A 24,914-nucleotide genomic window follows, 5' to 3' on the forward strand; every position below is an offset into this window, starting at 1 on the left:
CTCTTTAGCTGAGCCTCACTAATAATGACTTCAAGTTTGGATCTGAATGCGAAAAATATTGTTGCAAGAGGAAATTCAGTAAGGACTAGACATAGGGAGGATTTCACATTAAATGTTGTAATTCCCGTCCCTGAATTGGTGTTACTCTGAACATAAACTCTTGTCATTCCAGCTCATGATTCTTACCTAGAACCAAATATGAATTCATGCTTTTACACAGTAAATCCAGTGCTCTATGTATTATCCTTCTCTCCCAAACAACACCAAAGTTCTTGAAAAGTCTCATCAGTTTATTTTCTTAATTTCCACACATTGTATGATGTCAATTTGATGTTATAATTGTGAAATCATTGACCTTATTTGATCACTGGAAAATACAAAAATGCATATCTAGTTATCACTAAATTCTTGTCACATTTTCCTTTCTTTCAATCTGACATCAGATTTTAAAGTTTATTTCTAAGAGGTAACTACTTGCCATTCCCTTTATTATAGCTGTACAGACAGTGCTTGTTGGAGTCAAACATAAGGATTTAATTAAACCCATTTGTAGGAGGAGGATCAGCTTTTTTGTTCCAGATGCCTGGAACCAACTTAATCACACAGAAACCATATTATTTAAATCACTGCTTGACCAATTAGCTCTTTTCTTATTGGCTAACTCTCATATTAATTTAACCCATTTCACTGAGTGGTGGTGGTGCATGCCTTTAATCCCAGCACTCGGGAGGCAGAGGCAGGCAGATTTCTGTGAGTTTGAGGCCAGCCTGGTCTACAAGAGCTAGATCTGGGACAGGCACCAAAGCTACAGAGAAACCTTGTCTCAAAAAAAAAAAAGAAAAAAGAAAAGAAAAAAATTTAGCCCATTTCTATTAATCTGTAAATGCAACATGGCAGTGGTTTACCGGCAAAGATTTGGCATGTCTGACTCTGGCGGAAGCTCCATAGCATCTCTCTGACTCTGCCTTACTTTCTCCCAGCATTCAGTACAACCCTCCTTGCCTACCTAAGTTCTGCCCTATCAACAGGTCAAGGCAGTTTCTTTATTCATTAATGGTAATCTCAGCACACAGGGAGACTCCCACATCACCTCCCTTTTTCTGTTTAAATAAAAAGGAAGGTTTTAACTTTAGCATAGTAAAATTACATACAACAAAACAGGTATCAAGCAAGAATTACAGTTACAATAGCCTTATAATGCAATGTTGAAATTGGATCTCCATTAAATTCCCACTGGGATTTGAATATCTATGTGCCCCGTTTTATTAAGTTTTTTCTAAGTCCTATATCATTGCATTCATACTGAACAGCTTTTTAAGAGATAAACCAAGAACTATCAAAATGAGGATTATCGAAATGATAATTAACAGTATGCTAATCTTGGTTAAGTTGATTATCCCCTCATTTAATCATTCCATTTTTAAATAATTCATTACATAATTATATAGAGACCTAATTTTCTTTATCATCATTGTGTTTCCCATTTTTTAAAATTTTATTTTTTAAGTTGTTGCAAAAAAAATTTCCGCCTCCTTCCCACTTCCCATTTCCCTCCCCTTCCTCACACACATCGCCCCCAATCCCCACTCCCCTACCCCTCTCCCCTCCCCCCCACTCCATTCCCCCTCCCTCTCGAGAATGAAGAGCAGTCCAGATTCCTTGTCCAGCGGAAAGTACAAGGTCCTCCCACTTCTATCCAGTACCAGGAAGGTGAGCATCCAAACAGGCTAGGCTCCCTCAAAGCCAGTTCATGTATTAGGATCAAAACCTAGTGCCATGTCCTTGGCTTCTCATCAGCCTTCATTGTCCGCCACGTTCAGAAAGTCCGGTTTCATCCCATGCTTATTCAGTCCCAGTCCCGCTGGCCTTGGTGAGCTCCCAATAGATCAGTTCCACTGTCTCAGTGGGTGGGTGCACATCTCGTGGTCCTGACTTCCTTGCTCATGTTCTCACTCCTTCTGCTCCTCATTTGGACCTTAAGAGCTCAGTCTGGTGCTCCAAGTTGGGTCTCTATCTCTATCTCGATCCTTCGCCAGATGAAGGTTCTAAGGTGATATGCAAGATATTTATCAGTATGGCTACAGGATAGGGTCATTTCAGGTTCCCTCTCCTCAGTTGCTCAAGGTACTAGCTGGGGACATCTCCCTGGACACCTGCAAGCCACTCTAGAGTCAAGTCTCTTGCCAACTCTAAGATGGCTCCCTTGATTAGGATATATATTTCTCTGCTCCCGTGTCCACCCTTCCTTTATCCCAACCATCCCATTCCCCCAAGCTTCCCCCATTATCCCCTTCTCACGTTTCTCACCTGATTTCCCCTTAGCCCCATTCCACCTCATCCCCAAGTTCCCAGGTTTTGCCCTACAATCTTGTCTACTTCCCATATCCAGGCGGATGACTATATGTTTTTCTTTGGGTTCACTTTCTTATTTAGCTTCTCTAGGATCACAAATTATATGCTCAATGTCCTTTATTTATGGCTAGAAACCAATTATGAGTGAGTACATCCCATGTTCCTCTTTTTGGGTCTGGGATATCTCACTCAGGATAGTGTTTTCTATTTCCATCCATTTGTATGCAAAATTCGAGAAGTCATTGTTTTTTACCGCTGAGTAGTACTCTAATGTGTATATATCCCACACTTTCTTCATCCATTCTTCTATTGAAGGACATCTAGGTTGTTTCCAGGTTCTGGCTATAACAAATAATGCTGCTATGAACATAGTTGAACAAATGCTTTTGTCATATGATAGGGTATCTCTTGGGTATATTCCCAAAAGTGGTATTGCTGGGTCCAGGGGTAGGTTGATCCCGAATTTCCTGAGAAACTGCCACACTGATTTCCAAAGTGGTTGCACAAGTTTGCATTCCCACCAGCAATGGATGAGTGTACCCCTTCCTCCGCAACCTCTCCAGCAAAGGCTATCATTGGTGTTTTTGATTTTAGCCCTTCTGACAGGTGTAAGATAATATCTCAAAGTTGTTTTGATTTGCATTTTCCTGATTGCTAAGGAGGTAGAGCATGATCTTAAGTGTCTTTTGGCCATTTGAACTTCTTCTGTTGAGAATTCTCTGTTCAGTTCAGTGCCTCATTTTTTAATTGGGTTAATTAGCATTTTAAAGTCTAGTTTCTTGAGTTCTTTATATATTTTGGAGATCAGACTTTTGTCTGTTGCAGGGTTGGTGACGATCTTCTCCCAGTCAGTAGGTTGCCTTTTTGTCTTAGTGACAGTGTCCTTTGCTTTACAGAAGCTTCTCAGTTTCAGTAGGTTCCATTTATTCAATGTTGCCCTTAATGTCTGTGCTGCTGGGGTTATACATAGGAAGCGATCTCCTGTGCCCATCTGTTGTAGTGTACTTCCCACTTTCTCTTCTATCAGGTTCAGTGTGTTCAGATTGATATTGAGGTCTTTGATCCATTTGGACTTGAGTTTTGTGCATGGTGATAGATATGGGTCTATTTTCATTCTTCTACAGGTTGACATCCAGTTGTGCCAGCACCATTTGTTGAAGATGCTTTTTTTCTTCCATTGTATACTTTTAGCTCCTTTATCAAAAATGAGGTGTTCATAGGTTTGTGGGTTAAAATCCGGGTCTTCTATACAATTCCATTGGTCGACTTCTCTGTTTTTATGCCAGTACCACACTGTTTTCATTACTGTAGCTCTGTAATAGAGTTTGAAGTCAGGGATGACTCCAAACTCCAGAAGTTCTTTTATTGTATAAGATTGTTTTGGCTATCCTGGGTTTTTTGTTTTTCCATATAAAGTTGATTATTATCCTCCCAAGATCTGTGAAGAATTTTGATGGGACCTTGATGGGGATTGCATTGAATCTATAAATTGCCTTTGGTAGAATTGCCATTTTTACTATGTTGATCCTCCCAATCCAAGAGCAAGGGAGATCCTTCCATTTTCTAGTATCCTCTTCAATTTCTTTCTTCAATGCCTTAAAGTTCTTGTCAAATAGATCTTTCACTTCCTAGGTTAGAGTTACCCCAAGATATTTTATGCTGTTTGTGGCTATCGTGAATGGTGATGCTTCTCTGATTTCCCTCTCTGCTTCCATATCCTTTGTGGATAGGAAGGCAACTGATTTTTTTGGAGTTGATCTTGTATCCTGCCACATTACTAAAGGTGTTTTTCAGCTGTAGGAGTTCTTGGTGGAGCTTTTGGGGTCGCTTATGTACACTATCATATCATCTGCAAATAATGAAAGTTTAACTTCTTCCTTTCCAATTCGGATCCCCTTGATCCCCTTATGTTGTCTTATTGCTATTGCTAAAACTTCAAGCACTATATTGAAGAGGTATGGAGAGAGTGGACAGCCTTGTAGTGTTCCTGATTTATTGGGATGGCTTTGAGTTTCTCTCTGTTTAATTTGATGTTAGCTGTCGGCTTGCTGTAAATAGCTTTTATTATATTTAGGTATGACCCTTGTATCCCTAATCTCTCCAAGACTTTTATCATAAATAGATGTTGAATTTTTAAAATGCTTTTTCAGCATCTAATGAAATGATCATATGGTGTAACGGTGTAAAAATATATATACAGCTTTAATGGAGAAATAGACTTACAGAACCACCATTCCCGCGGAGATCAGGAAAGCAGAAGTGAGTGCAGGGAGCACACTCAACCGATTTATAGGTAAACATTAGCCCGAGGTGAACACGCCCACTAAGAGGTGGGACTTATCCCTACAGTATGGTTTTTTTCTTTCAGTTTATTTATATGATGCATTACATTGATAGATTTTCGTATGTTGAACCAGCCCTGCATATCTGGGATGAAGCCTACTTGATCATAATGGATAATTTTTCTAATGTGTTCTTGGATTCGGTTTGCCAGTATTTTGTTGAGGACTTTTGTGTCGATGTTCATGAGAGAGATTGGCCTGTAATTCTCTTTCTTGGTCTAATCTTTGTGTGGTTTTGGTATCAGAGTAACTGTAGCTTCATAAAAGGAATTTGGTAATGACTCTTCTGTTTCTATATTGTGAAATACATTAAGGAGTTAGGTATTAGGTCTTCTGGGAAGTTTTGGTAGAATTTTGCATTGAAACCATCTGGTCCTGGGCTTTTTTTGGTAGGAAGGTTTTTGATAACAGTTTCTAATTCTTCGTGACTAACAGGTCTATTTAGATTGTTCACATGTTCCTGGTTTAACTTTGGTATATGGTATTTATCTAAAAAAGTGTCCATTTCTTTTACATTTTCCAGTTTTGTGGCATACAGGCTTTTGTAGTAAGATCTAATGATTCTCTGAATTTCCTCTGTGTCTGTGGTTATATCCCCTTTTCATTTCTGATCTTATTAATTTGCATATTCTCTCTCTGCCATTTGATTAGTTTGGATAGGGGTTTATCAATCTTGTTGATTTTCTTCAGGAACCAGCTTTTTGTTTCATTGATTGTTTGTATTGTTTTCTGTGTTTCTATTTTGTTGATTTCAGCCCTCAGTTTGATTATTTCCAGTCTTCTACTCCTCCTAGGTGAGTCTGCTTCTTTTTTTTCTAGAGCTTTCAGGTGGGCTGTTAAGTCTCCAATGTGTGCTTTCTCCGTTTTCTTTTAGTGGGCACTTAGTGCTATGAACTTTCCTCTCAGGACTGCTTTCATAGTGTCCCATAAGTTTGAGTAGGTTGTTTCTTTATTTTCGTTGAATTCAAGGAAGACTTTGATTTCTTTCTTTATTTCTTCCTTGATCCAGGTGTGGTTCAGAAGTTGACTGTTCAGTTTCCATGAGTTTGTAGGCTTTCTGGGGGTAGCATTGTTGTTGAATTCTAACTTTAATCCATGGTGGTCTGATAAGACCCAGGAGGTTATGAATATTTTTTTGTAACTGTGTAAGTTTACTTTGTTACCGAGTATGTGGTCAATTTTTGAGAAGGTTCCATGAGCTGCAGAGAAGAAGGTATATTCTTTCCTCTTTGGGTGGAATGTTCTATAGATGTCTGTTAAGTCCATTTGATTCATTACCTCTATTAATTCTCTTATTTCTCTGTTAGGTTTCTGTCTGATTGACCTGTCCATTGGTGAGAGAGGAGTGTTGAAGTCTCCTGCTATTAGTGTGTGCCATTTGATGGCAGCCTTGAGTTTTAGTAATGTTTCTTTTACATACGTGGGTGCTTTTATATTAGGGGTATAGATATTCAGGATTGAGACTTCATCCTGATGAATTGTTCCTGTTATGAGTATAAAATGTCCCTCTCCATCTCTTCTGATTGATTTACGTTTGAAGTCATCTTTGTTAGAAATTACTATGGCCACACCTGCTTGTTTCTTAGGTCCATTTGCTTGATAAGCCTTTCCCAGCCCTTAACTCTGAGTAGATGCCCGTCTTTGTGGTTGAGGTGTGTTTCTTGTAGACAGCAGAATGTTGGATCCTGTTTTCGTATCCAATCTCTTAGCCTGTGCATTTTTATAGGTGAGTTGAGTCCATTGACATTAAGTGATATTAATGACCAGTGGTTGTTAACTCCGGTCACTTTTTTTTTAGTCGTAGAGTTTGTGTGTATCCCTTCTTTGAGTTGCGCTGGTGAAGGGTCTCTAGATGTCTGAGTTTTTTTGGTCATTGTTGGACTCCTTGGTTTGTGATTTTCCTTCTATTACTTTCTGTACGTCTCGATTTGTGGCTACGTATTGTTTAAATTTGTTTTTATCCTGGAAAATTTTGTTTTCTCCATTTATAGTGAATGAAAGCTTGGCTGGGTATAGTAGTCTTGGCTTGCATCCATGGTCTCTTAGTTTCTGCAGAACATCTATCCGGAACCTTCTGGCTTTCATGGTTTCCATAGAGAAGTCAGGTGTAAGTCTGATAGGTTTACCTTTATACGTAACTTGGCCCTTTTTCTTTGCAGCTTTTAATATTCTTTCTTTATTCTGTATGCTTTGTGTTTTTTTATTATTATATGGCAAGGGGATTTTTTTTTGATCCAGCCTATTCGGTGTTCTGTATGCTTCTTGAACCTTCATAGGTACATCTTTCTTTAGGTTGGGATAGTTTTCTTCTATAATTTTATTAAATATATTTTCTGGACCTTTGAGCTGCACTTCTCCTTCTTCTACTCCTATTATTCTTAGGTTTGTTCTTTTTATTGTGTCCCATATTTCCTGAATGTTTTGTGATGAGAGTTTGTTGGATTTGCTGTTATTTTTGGTCAGTGTGTTTATTTTCTCTATGTTATCTTCAGAATCTGAGATTCTTTCTTCTATCTCTTGCATTCTGCTGGTTATGCTTGTTTCTGTAGTCTCTATGCGTTTACTTAGATTTTCCATGTCCAGCCGGCTCTGTGTATGTGTTTTCTTCCTTGACTCCAATTCAGTTTTCAAGTCTTGAACTGTTTCCATTATCTGTTTGATTGTTTTTCCTTCGTTTCCTAGGGTATCATTCACTGCTTTATTCAATTCTTCAAACTTTCTGTTATACTTCTCATCCATTTCTATAAGAGCATTTTTTACATGCTGTTTAAGGGTGTCAATCACTTTCATAAAGTCTATTTTTTCTACTTCTTCTTGATTAAGGTGTTCATGTCCTCCTGTTGTGAGGTCGCTGGGTGATTTCATGTTGTTTTTCAGATTGTTGGGTGAATTCTTGCATTGGCGCCTGCCCATCTGTTCCTCAGAATGCTCCCCTAAGGATCTTCTTTTACAAAATCCGGTCTCCTTGCCCACTGATGTACCTTCCCAGTGATGGCACTCTCCCGTGATGGCTCTTTAGGTGTCCCAGTGATGACTCTCCTGGTGCCGAGATCAGATCTCCGTGCTGGTTGGGTAGGTCATAAACAAAGCACCTACCTTGCTTGCTGCAGGCAGGCTTTTGAAACAAAGGCATTCCCGCCCGCCTGGCTGCCCTGCAGATTCGATCCCAGCGCCCAGACAGGCTGAGCTGGGTGCTGTTATGTGCCCTAAGACGGCAGGGCCCCATTTTTTATTTAAAAAACTCTCTCTTTTAAGTAATTCCTCTTTAGAATTCCCAATTTTCTCTCCAAATGGTCCAATGATGATGATGATGATGATGTGAGGATGACGATTGCTGTGTCAACCATTAAAACTTGGCTATGTTTTAAAGCAGCTTCCTAGTTTAGCAGCAGCCTGAGAAGGGAGAGAAGAAAGGAAAACCTAGCTGGTAGGGTGCTGCCTTTGACCATGTGTAGCTCCAGCTTTGCCAGTGGTTGCAAAGCCACAGACAAATGGCTTTTTTGTGACTTTGTACCCCAAAAGTTGGGCATCAGATGCTGCACCAGTTCTAGTTGGTCTTAATAATAAAATCCCAAAGTTAGGAATAGGGGTTAATGAGGAAGAACAGTGAAGCAGAGATGCCAGCCACTAGAGTTCTTTTACCTCTACCAACGCTCAGTCAAATGGGGCAATCCTGTCCTCAGACTGCATCCACTGAATCTCAGACTGCAACAGTCTCTACCAAGCCTCAGATTGCACATAGCTCCTGTCTGCTTCCACCTTATATTCCTTTTTCCATCTAGCCTTATCACTCCTGTTTCTACCTCCCAAGTGCTGGGATTAAAGGTGGGGATCACCTTTGTGTGATCTCTTTCACTGTCATATAGTCTTGTGTAGCACAGTGTAGCCTTGAAGTTACAAGCTCCCTCTGCTTCTGTCTCCCAAGTCTTTGGATAAAACATACATGCCACCATTCCTTGGCCTCTAGTGACTTAGCTCTACACTCTGACCTTCAGGCAAGCTTTATATATTAAAACATAAACAAAATGTTGCTACATGCCATTGTACATTATTTGGAATTTTCCCTTTGAGTCTCTTAATATTCTTTCTTTACTCCATATATTTAGTGTTTTGGTTATTATGTAATGAGGGAACTTCTTTTTTGGTCCAGTCTATTTGGTGTTCTGTAAGCTTCTTGTACCATCATAGACATTTCCTTCTTTAGTTTGGGGAACATTTTCTTCTATGATTTTGTTGAATACATTTTTTGTGTCTCTGAGCTGGAGTTTTTGTCCTTCTTCTGACCCTATAATTCTTATGTTTGACCTCTTCATAGTGTCCCAGAATTCCTGGACAGTTTTTGTTATGACTTTGTTGACTTTAATGTTTTATTTGATCAGTAAATCTATTTTCTCTATTGAATCTTCAATGCCTGTAATTCTGTCTTCTGTCTCTTGTGTTCTATATTCTTGCACTGGTGTCTACCCATCTCTTCCATCTCTTCCAAAGCTGCTGATGCCATAGTGGATGGTTGGATTTGGAAGCAGAGTGGGGCCTGGAGTTTGCAGGTTCAAATGGTAGTTGGTGGAGGAGAAGCCTTCTCGGTTATCCTTCCTTGCTTACTTTCTGGTGGGGCTGAGATGGTTGGAGGAAGGGCAAGAGTTGTGCTCTGGGCCTTCAGTATTAGAGACTGGGCTGTCCATCTGGGAAGTCAGCCAATCACCTGATGTGTGAGGCCCTTCTGTATGGTGTGAATATGTTTTATTACCATTGGTTAATAAAGAAGCTGCTTTGGCCTATGGGAGGGTAAACTATAGAATTTAGTAGGAAATCCTAACAGCTACAGAAAGGAAGAAGGGAGAGTCAGTGAGACATTAGCAAGAAGAAACATGATGTGAGGCAACAAATCATGAACTTCGTGGTAAAATGAAGTTGTAAGAGTTACATAATGAGAACCCTGAGCTAATAGGGCAAACAGTTTCTAATTAATGTTAAGCCTCAGAACGGTTATTTGGGAACTGGAAGGCAGGAGAGAAACCTCCAGTTATGCTCACCACTTGGTTTGATCAGTGCAGGCAATGTCTGTCTCAGTAAATTTCTGAGGTTTGCAGATGGAGTGGGACTTGTAGATTACAGGGTCTGATGTGGGTATGGTGGAGCAGCCTGTCTAGAGGAGCCTTGACTGATGACTGGCTAGTGGTGCTGTGATGGGTGGGGGATGGGGATGCAGTGAGCCCGTTTCTTTTTTTTTTTTGTTGTTTAAAATTATTTATTTATTTATTTATTATTTTTTTATTGAGAAAAGGAAAAAAAAGTATCTGCCTCCTCCCAGCCTCCCATTTCCCTCCCCCTCCTCCCACCCTTCTCCCACTCCTCCAAACTCCTCTCCCCCTCCCTCTCCAGTCCAAAGAGCAGTTGGGGTTCCCTGCCCTGTGGAAAGTCCAAGGTCTGCCCCCCTCCGTCCATGGGTTGGCAAGAGACTTGACCCTAGAGTGGCTCCCAGGAACCCATGGTGATGTCCCCAGTTCATCCCTCGGGCAGCTGAGGATAGGGAACCTGAAATGACCCTATCCTATAGCAATACTGACGAATATCTTGCATATCATCATAGATTCTTCATCTGGTGATGGATGGAGATAGAGACAGAGACCCACACTGGAGCACTGTTCTGAGCTCCCAAGGTCCCAATGAGGAGCGGAAGGAGGAAGAAGATGAGCAAGGAAGTCAGGACCACGAGGGGTGCACCCACCCACTGAGACAGTGGAGCTGATCTATTGGGAGCTCACCAAGGCCAGCTGGACTGTGACTGAAAAAGCATGGGATAAAATCGGACTCTCTGAACGTGGCGAACAATGAGGGCTGATGAGAAGCCAAGGACAATGGCACGGGGTTTTGATCCTACTTCATGTTCTGGCTTTGTGGGAGCCTAGCCAGTTTGGATGTTCACCTTCCTAGAGCCCGTTTCTTAGTGCCTAGGGACTGGGCTGTCCAGCTGGGAGGCCACCTACTCACCCCTTAGTCAGAGTGGTGCAGGCAATATCTGTCTCTTTACCCATTCTTGTATGTCAGATCTCCAATACACAATGTGTTGGCTGAATGTCTGGTATTAGAGCCGCCTTCCTCTGTTTTGTGATTTTGAGTATTTGCTTCATATCACATCATATCACTGTAGATACCCTGATAAAAAGGGCAAATATCTCTCTTTAGGAACTCATATTTCTACATGACAGAAAATAAACAGAAAATTGTTTCTTCCAGATGATTTGAGCTTCAGTAAAAATATGAACATGATATAGCAGATAACTAGTAAGAGATGATTTTATTGTATCAGGAACTTACAAAAAGGGAAAGGTGGTAAGGATATTTAACCTGTTTTTTAGTGTTTCATTAAATGATGTATATTAGTCAAAAAGGAATAGCATGACATACCCCAAAACTTCATGGTCTATTGCAGAATAATTAAAAATATTCTTAGAAAAACTCAGGACATAGCATGCTAAAATAGGAAGAAAAGATTATGGAAACTTGAGCTGGAAATAGAGAACACAAGAAATGTATCAATATTTCTAGAATAACATACAAGCTTGACATTTTAAAATAATATTTTTAATATGGGAATAATTAATAAATTGTTAATGTGAGGCTAGTAATTCTACTGCTCTTCGCTGTTGTATGCATAAGAAGGTATTAAGAAATTTGCCACATTTGCCTTTTTGTCTGTCTATGTGTACTGCCATCCATGCATTCATTAAAAGCCATCTGATATGTCATTAAGCACTCAAATTGGGTAGGGCCAGTAAAAAACAAAACAAAAGCAAAAGCAAAATTTCTTATATAAAGAGTACTTGCTCTTTATGTTTGCTGTCTCCAGAAAAAACTGGCTCCCCAGCAGTGTATAAACCATTCTTTAAACCTAACTTTTCCTGTATGGGCAACTGTATACCTTTGCCCACACCATAAATCCCTGGTGTGCAACTATTCACTCAGCCAAACCTTTAGTTTTCATGGTCAAATCTACATAAAGTTAGTCGCTCACAACTATCCTTATTGACAGTATTCATTGATAAGAAAGGAGCCCCAAGTAGAAGGCACTGAGCCGAGAGACAGTATGTCCACTCTTCCTGTGAAACGGGTCTGGTTGGCCTTGAATTCTCTAGCAGCAGGCTCAGGAAGGTGTAATCTACTGTTGTTCTTTAGCGCAAACATAATAAACTGTTAATATTCTGTGTTTACTCTTCATCTTGGTTTTATTTAACATAAGATCATAGCCCAGAAAACTACCTGCTTATGTGTTTACCCCTAGAGATACAGGACAAAGGCTTGAGTCACTAAACCAACCCCAGAGAAAGAAATTCCTCCTCTCTTGTGTGCTGGGAGGCACCCAGCTAAAGTTGGAATCAAAGTCTCCAAAGAAATTCACTTTAAACTCAGCTAGCTAGATGCTAATGCAAATCAATTACTTTCATCTTTCGCCAAGGCTTGTGGGTTACTATGGCTACCAACACTGTGTTCCCAGCCAGTGGGGATGGAAGTAGAAGCGCTCAGAAAGTGTAACAGCATTGCTGCCGTTTTATACAATAATTAATCACTAAATTATATCTTAATGCATCACAGTTAAGAAATGTAGCTATTGCACAAAAACTTCTTTTTAGAATTTTGAAATAATTCAAATTTAAAATCCTATCCTTATTCAACCCTCTGAGTGTCTGTTGGGGAGCTATACAGCCATGCCCCTTCTGAGACATAAGACACCTCCTTGCTGGATTCACCTGGTTTTTGTGATTCTATGAGATGCATGCTTATTAACTGTGTTTGTGGGTATATATCCTAAAAACTACTTGGGATGGGTAGAACAACGTGGAACAATGAAGAGGAATGGTGAGAGAACAGTGAAAAAACAGCGAATTAGGGAACTAATAGAAAGAATCAATGAGATATAATAAAGACTTATGTGAGCTGTAGTAGGAGGCTGATTATTCGTTCCCAGCTTTCCAGATCTAAAATAATCACACAGAAACTATATTATTTAAATCACTGCTTGACCAATCACTTAAGCGTATTGCTAGCTAGCTCTTATATCTTTGATTAACCCATTTCTATTTATCTGTGTATTGCCATGGGGCAGTGGCTTACCAGCAAGATTCCATCGTGCCTGTCTCTGGCAAAGGCTACATGACTTCTCTTTGACTCCTCCTTCTTTTGCCCAGCATTCAGTTTAGTTTTCCCCAGTCTAGCTCTATTCTGCCCTATCACAGGCCAAGGTACCATCTTTATTCATTAACAAATAAAAGCAACACATATACAGAAGGACTTCTCACACTAGTGAAAATAAAATATATTTTTTAAATTTATCCTCAGATATCTTAGACAGTTTTCATCTGCTATTGTGATCCTTATGAATCCTGAGAGGTTTATTGGCTTTAACCTCAACATAAACCTTAATACAGAATTAAAAGCCAAACTTTTGTTTCACATTAAGAGCTTTGAGTTTATTTTATTTACTTATTTTTTAATGTTTATTTACTTATTACGTATACAATATTCTGTCTGTGTGTGTGTCTGCAGGCCAGAAGAGGGCATCAAACCTCATTTCAGATGGTTGTGAGCCACCATGTGGTTGCTGGGAATTGAACTCATGACCTTTGGAAGAGCAGGCAAAGCTCTTAACCACTGAGCCATCTCTCCAGCCCCTTTGAGTTCATTTTAAGTGATCATGTATTAAGAGGCTGCTGGTTTGTTCTCAGCTGCCCAGATTCCTGAAATTAATCACACAAAAACTGTATTAATTACAACACTGTTTGGCTTATTAACTTATACATCTTTCAAACTCACTCTTATCTCTTAAATTAACCCATTTCTATTATTTTATATTTTACCATGAGGTTCTTGGGCTACCAACAAGATTTTAGCTGGCAGCTTACATCTTTCCCCTCTGGTGGCTAAATGGCATCTTCCTGACTCCTCCTTCTTTCTTTCAGAACTGAGTTTAGTTTTCCCTGCCTATCTTTTTTCTTGGGCCATGTTCAGGCCCAAGACAGCTTCCTTATTCATTAACCAATAAAAGCAACACATATACAGAAGGACTTCACACATCATGATCATAAAAATACAAAAATTATAATTATTCATGGATGCCATAAATTTTGATATAAGAAATCAGTTTATATGATGGATTGAGTGAAACAAGGAGATACACATTTAGGCCAGGCATGGCTTTCCCTCTCTCTGATGGGAGGCTTAACTGCACCCCAGAGCCATAGTGATATCTGGGCCTGGGCTACAGCCAGGGCCCTTGTCTAGGTTCATTGTTCTAATGTATTCACTGTCTGTGTTGATGTCTGTGGCTCCTGACACCACAGAAAGCTGAAAGAATAGGGCTGTACAGAGTTGGACACATCCCTCACTGGTCGCACCACTAGGAAGACCTGGTACTGCCCCTCACCAGCTGAAACACTCAGGAGAGGGGGTCCTACACCTCACCTGAGCAGGACAATAGAACTGTTGATAGGGGAATGGGAGAGTTGGCTATGAGGGTTTGAGAATGGGAGAGCAGACTGCACCCTTCTCATCTGCCATGTGGTGACGTAGGTGAGGAATAGATGCCCTTCTCCCCTCATCCCTTGCCACCAGCAGCAATTGGGAGACCTGAACCAACACTCCACCAGATGCAGCCCATGGGAGAAGGGGTCCTGTGTCTCATCTGGGCAGCAGAGTAGAGCTGGCCCTGTAGACAGGAGAGTGTATGAACTAGCCCTGAGTGTGTGATGGAGGAAAGCTAATACTACTTGCTAGTCTGCAGTGTGGTGATGGGGGCAGGGAGAGATACCCTCCTCCAACCCTTCTATAACTGGCATGAGTAGAAAAGCTGGCCCTGAGGTCATAAGAATGGGACAGTTGACCCTGTCCCTAGCCAGCTGCAGTACTCAGTGTAACAGGCCCTGTACCTTGCCTTGGCAACACAGTAGAGCAGACTCTGTTGTTGAGTGATGCCATGTAGCTGCCAGAGGGAAAGATGCAAGCCACCAAGTGAAACTTGGCCGAATTGTGTGGTATAACATAAAATAATAGAAGTGGGTTAACCAAAGATATAAGAGCTAGCTAGAAATACACTTAAGAAATATACTTAATTGGCCAAGCAGTGATTTTAAATAATATAGTTTCTGTGTGATTATTTCATGGTCTGGACAGTTGGGAGTGAAGAAGCGGCCTCCTACTACACGTTGTCCTTTCTATAATAGGGAATATTACTATAAAGAGTTAATATACCTCATTGTGGTTTTGATTAGTTCTCCCTCTATGTGTCTACCATTATTATCTCACAGCAAATGGCACTTTGTTTTTAAGTTTGCTGCAAGACAAACTCTGCAATGGAGTGTTTCTATATCACCACTAGAGGGGGACCTAAAGCTGTTTTATCTTATACACAGGTCATGTATTTTTCAGAATGAGCTGGGGGATACTTAAAGAGGTAGAGGAACACGAACTAGAGAAAAAAATTATTGCTACTGTGGAAATGGTACAGCAAGATGGGAATACTGTAAGGTATGACTAACATTGAAGATCTAAAGACATCACATATATGAGCTATCAAACATGGAGAAATCAATGTAATATTGATCTAGAAACTTCATCTCCATTGCTGACGGTGGTATCCATGCTACAAGAGGAGAAGGTAATCACTAGACTGTTTCACCTGTGTATGCTGTGAGCTGTAATAAAGACTACTTGGCAAGGTATGCCTAGTGGTTCAACAGTGGTACAGACATCATGTAAATATCTGCTCTGTGATTGGATTTTAGGCCTTTTTCACAGTACAGTTATTATTACCAAGAACCTGTAAAATATTCATGGGCCCTAATAGATGACAACTACTATTACTCTGCTAATGGGAAATAAAATTAAGCTAATTCTTAACAAATAATCATTATACCACAGTTAAGTGAATCTCTCAACCCTCATTATAGATAACACTTTTTAAACAGTAGATTTCAGTAAATACAGAGAACCATAACTTAAAAATAGAGGGAGTAAGTGACTGTGGGTTGTTAATTTATAAATTAGACACCTATATCTCATACACACAAACACACACACACACACACACACAGAGAGACTTATAGATCAGACATAGTGTAAGAGCCAGGGATAGTAGACTATTACAGTGAAGCAGTGCTGTCCTGACACAATAAAACGGCCACACACAGAAACTCAGAGGAGGAGTAATTATCTTGGAATATCAATTTGAGATGTTACATTTGCTTACACTGTAGAATGTTTGTTTTAATATTGCAAAGATGTGTTGCATTCTTTTATGTTTCATTTGTTTAACTCCATGAAGATATTATTCTTTCCCTGCCTAAAATACCTAATGGTCTAATAAAGAGTTGAATGGCCAATAGTAAGGACTGACAGGCAGAGAGAATAAGTAGATGGAGAAATATGGGAGGAGAAGGAGGTGCAAGAAAGAACAAGAATGAGGATGCTAGGGGTTGGTCACCAAGCCACCCAGCTCCCCAGGCAGCCACAGAGTAAGAATGAAAGTAAGGTATTCATAAGTAAGAAAAGGGAAAATCCCAGAGACAAAAGGTAGATGGCATAATTTAAGTTAAGAAAGACTATCTAAAATTAAGCCAAGGTAAGGCTAGGCATTTATAAGAAAGAATAATTCTGTGTCATGATTTGGGAACTGGGTGGTGGGCCCCCAAAAAGGATAAAGAGAAAAGAGCAAACAACAACAACAACAACAACAACAACATATTGGTGTGCAACATGGGGTTAGAGTGAAAAATAAAAACCAACTACAAGTAATAACATAATTAGACTTGCACAAGTTCAAGCCAGTCAAAATCTCAACATGGTGTGGGCAATTGGCAGAAAACCACACGCCTAGCTGAGAAGCTATTGGTAATTGGTAACTTCTGGAAGAGCGATAGCTTTTTCTAAAGGTGTTGCCACTGGTACGTGTAACACACTACAGTTGACTGTCACACACCCAAGCATATAGAGACAGCAATAATAGGAGTGTAAGGGTTATAAAAACCAAACAACATGAATGAATACACAAAGTTGGATTGTTTGAAATAAAAAGCAGATATGGGAGAATATGAGCAAAGTGATGAGCATCATCCAATTTAAAATATTTTTTTTGAAAATAGGTTAGTCTCTTCTCTGGGTTGGAGTAGTCACCAAACTATGGTCAGACAGTGTGTAATGTTGCATGGTGATAGACATAGTAAATATGATGGTACCAGCAGTAACTCTAATAGGTCCCAGATCATAGCACAGCTGAATTTATAATGGAAATACCACTCAGGTCATAAAACTCAGCACATAGAAAGTACCACCTCCAAAAATGCAAACAAAGACCTAATTCACCAAAAAGCCCAGTTCTGAGTAAGTCTGTATATGTATTAACTTTGTTTTTTGGCTTCTGTAGTTATGTTTCTTCCTGCTTTTGTTAACTGAAGTATGTCAACCCAGAATATTGCTTTTGTGCTTTAAAAGCGCTCCTTGAGAACGTTTTGGGGCTACCCTGGGATCCCAAACACCCAGTATAGTCACTAATTGGCTAATAGAGACTTTTTATAAGCTCAAACACGTGTCTAAGCAGTCATCTCTGGTTGATAGCCTAAAACAATAATCTTTTATGTTACAACCTGGCACACACTTTCAATTTTTTCCTCTAAAGACAATTATTCTGTATTGTGCTTCCTACACTTAGGGGAGGGATCGTGTGGGTAGCATGTTAGAAACCAGTGCTGATGTTCTACCCTATTGTGAACCCAATGCTCAGAACACCTGTGAGACCAGCTCAGCACTGGGGAAGGACCAAGGCCATGCTTCTTGTGTACCGGTTATCTCTAACTTTGATGTCTAGCTCAAGATTTGAACAGTAAGCCACAATAATTCTAGTGGGAAATGCGATAAGTTTGGAAATATGTCTCTATTTCATAGGCTCTGTCCTCAGCTAGTACTCAGGACATAGAAGCCATTAGCATCTCACCCAATTAAGACTTATCAACTTTCAACATAGGTTTTAACATACAATCCTGTGCTTTCTAGTCAAGCCTATGTCCAGTAACTGTTTCTTTCTTGTTTATTTGGGAATTTATGTCAATATGAATTAGAAAACAAATTCTGCTTACTTTGCTAAAGGTGACAGGATAATAAGACTTTGTGTCACTAAAGGTCAAAAGACTATTGATATCAAACTTTTCTGACCTCCATGTCAAAATAAAGACCATCTAATTATTAACTAGATTTTAAAGATCATTAAAATCAGACTTTTCTGACCTCCATTTCAAAAAAGAACATCTAATTATTAGCTAGATTCTAAAGATCATTAAAATCCAACTTTTCTGACCTGAACGTCAAAACTTGTTTTTAAAAATTATTTTTAATTTAATTATTGCAGTACTTATTAACTAAAGTCATGTTTGCTTTGAATGTCAATGACTAAGGTAGATATTGAGTCATAGTACACAGTTGAGGTTGGTGCATGGAATAGAACTGAATGTCTTTGTTAAGGAAACAGTGCAGTATGAAAGCTCAAACCCTGGTTTTACTATCAGTGGTTTCTGTCTGGCCAAAGCACTGAATCTCCAAGGCTCGGTTTTAAATCCCTAGAGGGAATAATATTGGCTTAGAAAGAGAAAAGGAAAAAGAATCAGAAAAAATATGGGTGTGAGCATTTCAAGAACATTCATATAATCCATGTAATGTGATTTATGATATATAAATTACACATATAAATGATATATATGATTATATAATGTGGTCTTACAAGACAATTTCCTATGCTATGAAAGCTTAGGAATATTGGCTTAGTCAGTTTAGAACAAATATAAAGATGTTTCTGCATATCAACCATTTTGCTTGTAGTTTGATGTTATAATTAGAATAATATATATCCTTCCACAAATACAAATAAGATATAACTGTGTCCTCACATTTTATTCTGTACAACCTCATTATTTTATAGCATGATTTCAAACATCCCTAAGCTTCCACAATTTAACCAAGTCACAGAAGTTGATTTGTTTTTTTTAAATCTTTTTTTATTGAGAAAATGAGAAAAAACAAGTTTCCACCTCCTCCCAGCCTCCCATTTCCCTCCCCCTCCTCCCACCCTTCTCCCCCCCTCCCACCCTTCTCCCCCTCCCCCCACTCCTTTCCCCCTCCCTCTCCAGTCCAAAGAGCAGTCAGGGTTCCCTGCCCTGTGGTAAGACCTAGGTCCTCCTCCCTCCGTCCATATCTAGGAAGGTGAACATCCAAACTGGCTAGGCTCCCACAAAGCCAGCACATTACATAGGATCAAAACCCCTTGCCATTGTCCTTGGCGTCTCATCAGCTCTCCTTGTTCGCCATGTTCAGAGAGTCCAGTTTTATCCCATGCTTTTTCAGTCACAGTCCAGCTGGCCTTGGTGAGCTCCCAATAGATCAGCTCCACTGTCTCAGTGGGTGGGTGCACCCCTCGTGGTCCCGACTTCTTTGCTCTTGTTTTCCCTCCTTCTGCTCCTCATTGGGACCTTGGGAGCTCAGTCCAGTGCTCCAGTATGGGTCTCTGTCTCTGTCTCCATCCATCACCAGATGAAGGTTCTATGATGATATGCAAGATATTCGTCAGTATTGCTATAGGATAGGGTCATTTCAGGTTCCCTATCCCCAGCTGCCCAAGGAATTAACTGGGGACCTCGGCTTGGGCACCTGGGAGCCACTCTAGGTTCAAGTCTCTTGCCAACCCTAAGGTGGCTCCCTTAACTAAGAATTGTGCTTCCGTGCTCCCCTATCCAACCTTCCTTTATCCCAATCCTCCTTTTTCCCCAAGTTCCCCCCATCCTCCCCTTCTCCCTTTTCTCTCCCCATCTCCCCTTAGCCCCATCCCACCCCACCGCCAAGATCCCAATTTTCTCCCCGGCAATTTTGTTTACTTCCCATAGCCAAGAGGATAACTATATGTTTTTCCGTTGGTTCACCATCTTACTTAGCTTCTTTAGGATCACCAATTGTAGACTCCGTGACCCTTATTTATGGCTAGAAACCAATTATGAGTGAGTACATCCCATATTCATCTTTTTGGGTCTGGGTTACCTCACTCAGGATAGTGTTTTCTATTTCCATCCATTTGCATGCAAAATTCGAGAAATCATTGTTTTTTACCGCAGCATAGTACTCCAATGTGTAGATATTCCACACTTTCTTCATTCATTCTTCCATTGAAGGGCATCTAGGTTGTTTCCAGGTTCTCAGAAAATTTGGGATCAACCTACCCCTGGACCCAGCAATACCACTCCTGGGAATATACCCAAGAGATGCCCTATCATATGACAAGAGCATTTGTTCAACTATGTTCATAGCAGTATTATTTGTAATAGCCAGAAGTTGATTTGTATTCAAACTTCCTCATTGTATAATAATTTGAAAATTGTGCCAAGTATTTTTTTTAAATATTTATTTATTTATTATGTATACAATATTCTGTCTGTGTGTATGCCTGAAGGCCAGAAGAGGGCACCAGACCTCTTTACAGATGGTTGTGAACCACCATGTGGTTGCTGGGAATCGAACTCAGGACCTTTGGAAGAGCAGGCAATGCTCTTAACCACTGAGCCATCTCTCCAGCCCCGCCAAGTATTTTTTTGAGAGGGAAGAAAAAGAATATAGACAGTTATAAAAAGAGTAAAGTCTTTAAAGAGACAGAATACAGACAGTACATAGATTAAAAGGAGTAAAGAAAGAATAATCCATGTAAAGATGAAATATACACAAAAAGCCTGGATTATGTATACTATTGTGTTTTCTTTGGATTTTTTTTTGACCTCAGAGAGACATTTGATTCTGGGAACTGTTAAACTAAGCCAACATACATACTTTAAAGTTATCTTGACTTCAGAATTTGAGTTTAAGGATATGTTGCTTTGGAAAAGAGGTTCTTCTTTTGTTTCCACAGAGGATGAGAACCTGTGGATTCATTCTCGGCTAATGAGGTTTAGTGGACCAAGACCCCTGAAAGGTTGTCTTGAACACCCCTCAAAAAATTACTTCACCCAATAAAAAGCAAGCAGCAGTTTGGAGAAGAACCACACCAAAATTCCCTAAATTATTGTTTATAAATGTTTGTTTACATTTAAGGGGGGGAATATGCTATAGAGAGGTATGGAACTTGGTTTATTGATAGAAATTTAAGACCAATTTTGTTATACTGTGTATATGTATTTCTGCTCTTGATTAAGGTATTGTGATTGTGCAGCTCATTTAAAAATGTAATGTATAATTAAGAAATATAGGTTAATAGGTATTCATCTATACTAGTGAAACTTGTGTTAGTTAGGTTTTCGAGATGTACAGAGATGTATTTCAGATGGATAGGCATTCTTCAAACCTTTCAAAGACTACAGAATATGGCATTTAAAATGTTTAAGAATTAGGACTTTTCATGACAATGAGACACATCTGCTCCTAGAAGCACAGAACCAGTTACTTCAAGAGGAAGATGGGCATCAAAGAGGCTCCTTATGGAATTGGTTAGATATTGGCAGACAAGAACTGCTCTTGCCTGGATCACTTGATAAACTGGACATACAGAACCCACAGAGAAATGACTGCTGAACTTGCCTAGAGGTGAGATGATCCTTTGGGGTTCCTGCTTCATGAACTTGTCTGTAGGATATTCTGCAGAGCAAAGAAGAAAATGACTGACAAACTGCCAATAAATTTCCTTCCTCATGGAAAAGTCTGCTGGATACTGTGGGCCTGTAGACTGAAGATGGATGCCCCAATGATACAGAAGAACTTTGGGTGACTGTCCAGTCAATGAGATGTCTCTGTCAATTCTACTTTTAGAAGTTGCTTACAGCGCACTTCCTGTTAACTTAGGTAATATTGACTCCTTCTGGATCTTGATGGACTTGAAGAATTTATAGTTTTCCTTAGTTATGATAAAAAATGAAGTACATATAAATGTTATAACTGTAATTCTTGCTTGATATCTGTTTTGTTGTATGTAACTTTACTATGTTAAAGTAGAAGAGTTTCTTTTTTATTTCAACAGAAAAAGGGAGGTGATGTGGGATTTCCTTGGTATGCTCTGATTACCATTAATTACCATTAATGGATAAAGAAACTGCTTTGGGCCTATAGCAGAGTTATAGGGGAACAGAATTGGGCAGGGAAAACTAAGCTAAATGCTTTGAGAAAGGAGGCAGAATCAGAGAGAAGTCATGGAGCCACCTGCAGAGACAGATGCCCTGAAACTTTGCTGGTAGGCCACAACCTCATGGTGCTGTACATATTAAAGAGATGGGTTAAATTAATATATTAGCCATTAAGAAGCTAGATTTAATAGGGCAAGCAGTGCTTTAATTAATACAGTTTCTCTGTGATTAATTTAGGGCTAAGCAGCCAGAAACAAGTGAAAGACCTCCTTCCTTCTCAACAGAGAATAAAAACTTGTTATTATAGTTCCAGTGCCCCGAGGATCTGTGGTGACCTACACAGTGACTCCACAGGGGTTAGTAGATTTGCAGTTTATGCATAAACAAGAGCATGATTTCCAGTGCCCATGAACTGTCCTTGATAAGGAGCACCCTCCTTGTCTGTCCATGAAAGTGGGCGTTTGGTTGTTCTATCATTATTCAAAATCAAAAAATCTAGACTGTAGGACATTTATTTTCTTCCTTTAGATACATCACAGAGATACCAAAGATACCAATCCTAGAAAGCAAAGTTCATTTACAGTTTACCCATATACCATAAAAATGGAGATTTCTTCATGATTTACATTCATGACTTTTTGCCATGTTATTTACCTCCAGGCTGAACTATGTATCCATGTATCCAAAACCACAAGAGAACAACAAAGGGCCTGAAGAATACTTGGGAAAGAGATAAGTGAATAATTCATGTTAATATAGTTGGATCAATGCAATGTGAGATCACTGCACATTCCAGGGCCAGAGGGTTGTTGAGAATTTCATATCTTACTCTTTCATATGTGATATTTTGAGCACAAAATAGCGCAATATTCTCATATAAGACTTTTTATGCTGCCTCAAAGGGTCATAGAATATTTTCGAAAGAAAATTCAGCTCATTTTATAAAAGAGCATGAACCCCTGGAATGGCATCTTTCTAAGTTCAGAAGCTTCCATTTCCAGATCATTCTGGGATAATAGAGATATTGTAGATATACTATTATGTCCAGAAGTTCTCACAGTCCCCCCCCCGATTCAGGGTATGAACAATAGATATTGAGCACATATGTGCAGTATGTGTGCTATCTGCATACTGAGTTCCCTTTCTTGATTTTGTGATATTTATAAGTTTCATAATCCCTATTCCACATCCTCCCTGGTATTTTAAGTACAGGTGGGAGCATACACATCTTGATGAGAAGTAGTTTTGAGTGACATATTCCTTGAAATCATATATTAACTGGAAAATGTCTCCTTTATCTGTTTGCCTAACTAGGCTTCCCTTCTCTCATCCATTTATTTAACCACCCATCCAATAACTCAGTATTTACTATTATTCTCTTGTGTCTGTATCAGGACATTGCATCTCAGACTAATACTTGTTATGTACAAGGAATAGTCACATTCCTTGATGTTTCTCTCTATTATGTCAGGAAAACAGATGTGTGTAGGGGAAGGCCTGTCCCACAAGGAGCCATTTCTATTCCTGACCACTGTTTTGCAGAGCCTTAAGGTGATATCTCTGGTTAACCCAAAGGATATCAGTATGACCCGATTGACAAATGGATTTTCTTCTCTACCATCCCCTTACCAGTTCTGCTTCATTTCTCCCTAAAGAGATCCGATTGCCTGATACCTGATGTGTTGTCTTCTGCATTCCCCTCCAGGCCATTATACATCTCTTTCCACACTGAGGACCCTGTATCCTTTCTAGTTTCTCATATCTTCCAAATCCTCAAGGTTCTGGAAACACACAGATTCTATTGCAGATTCTGCAGACACTGCACACATATATCTGCAAGTCCCTATTATTTCTTGTGCCCATGTGTATCTAAACTTGAGTTACCTTTTGCTTAACTGTAACCAAGAAATTATTATCTTATGATAATTCACAGCAATTTATCTTCTGAATTTTCTCAATAATAAGGTGTTCTTGTTGATATGCTTTTGCTTACACTTTCATTATAATTCAGACTAGAAACAGAAGAACATTGATTCTCAAGAGTTCATGCTAATGCATAGAATGAGAAGAATGAACATGTTAGGAGGGAGTGGAGAAAATTCAATCAAAATCCAGGCATGGTGGCATAGACTTGTTATATCAGTAATTAGAAGGCAGAGATAGGAGGATCCCTTGGACTTACTGGTTATCCATAGGAACTTAGTAGTCAAGACTCAGGTTCTAGCATCTTTGACACTGTCACACCAAACAAGATGAGCAATTACTCAGAAATAGCATCCAAGGTTTACCTCTACATGGATATGATTTTTCTTTCATATATTCACCTAATCATATACACCCTACCTTCCTCTTCTCCAATACCAAAGAGAATACGAAGTGGAAGAGAGTAAGAAAGATCTTTGACTGAGTTTAAACTGGAGTATCTGGTTATATTTGAATTTGAAACAGATAAGTAGTGGTCAGAAGCAGCAGCACCCTGTAGATAAACAGAGTAAGGACAAGTCACAGGGATGAAAACACAAACAGGGTGGAGGCTTTGCTCTCATGGGCTCTTGCGGGTCCTGATGCAAATACAACAGATGCCAATTGGTGATTCAGTTATTAATTCCCCGGATAAATTATTCTCTAATGGAGAGAACCCCAACCAAGAAAGCATTTTAAGACCATAGTCTCTGGAAAATTGGCTACTTCTATAAAATCGCTACTTTTGCACAAGTAGATTCACTTGTGCAAAAAACATCTGTGAAATCTCCCCATTTCCATGAATTTTTATGTAATTTGTATATGTAATCTCATGATTATATCTCAACATTATGCACACACATGTATCTGTGGATAGTAAGGAAGATGATGTCCCATAATACTATATAACTCTGATGAACAGAAATATACTAGGCTATGCTTCATAACTAGATCTTTTGTTCCATGAGGACTGTAAGACACTTCAAAGACTGTTTTGTTTCTTTACTCAGACTAACATAAGAAAATGATTTTTCCCTAGTCTAAGACAAGTTACATATATTTAGCTGATTTACAACTTCAGAACAATTTCAAACTAGACTGAATGTCTCTGTGAATGTATTGCAAG

General features: G+C 39.4%; 1 protein-coding gene; it reads left to right on the forward strand.

Moving 5' to 3' along the window:
* Nucleotides 1–24,914, forward strand: part of LOC142850431 (cytochrome P450 2C27) — a 220,325-nt gene that overhangs the window by 131,505 nt on the left and 63,906 nt on the right.

This window comes from Microtus pennsylvanicus, chromosome 5, assembly GCF_037038515.1.
Source record: "Microtus pennsylvanicus isolate mMicPen1 chromosome 5, mMicPen1.hap1, whole genome shotgun sequence".
NCBI lineage: Eukaryota > Metazoa > Chordata > Mammalia > Rodentia > Cricetidae > Microtus > Microtus pennsylvanicus.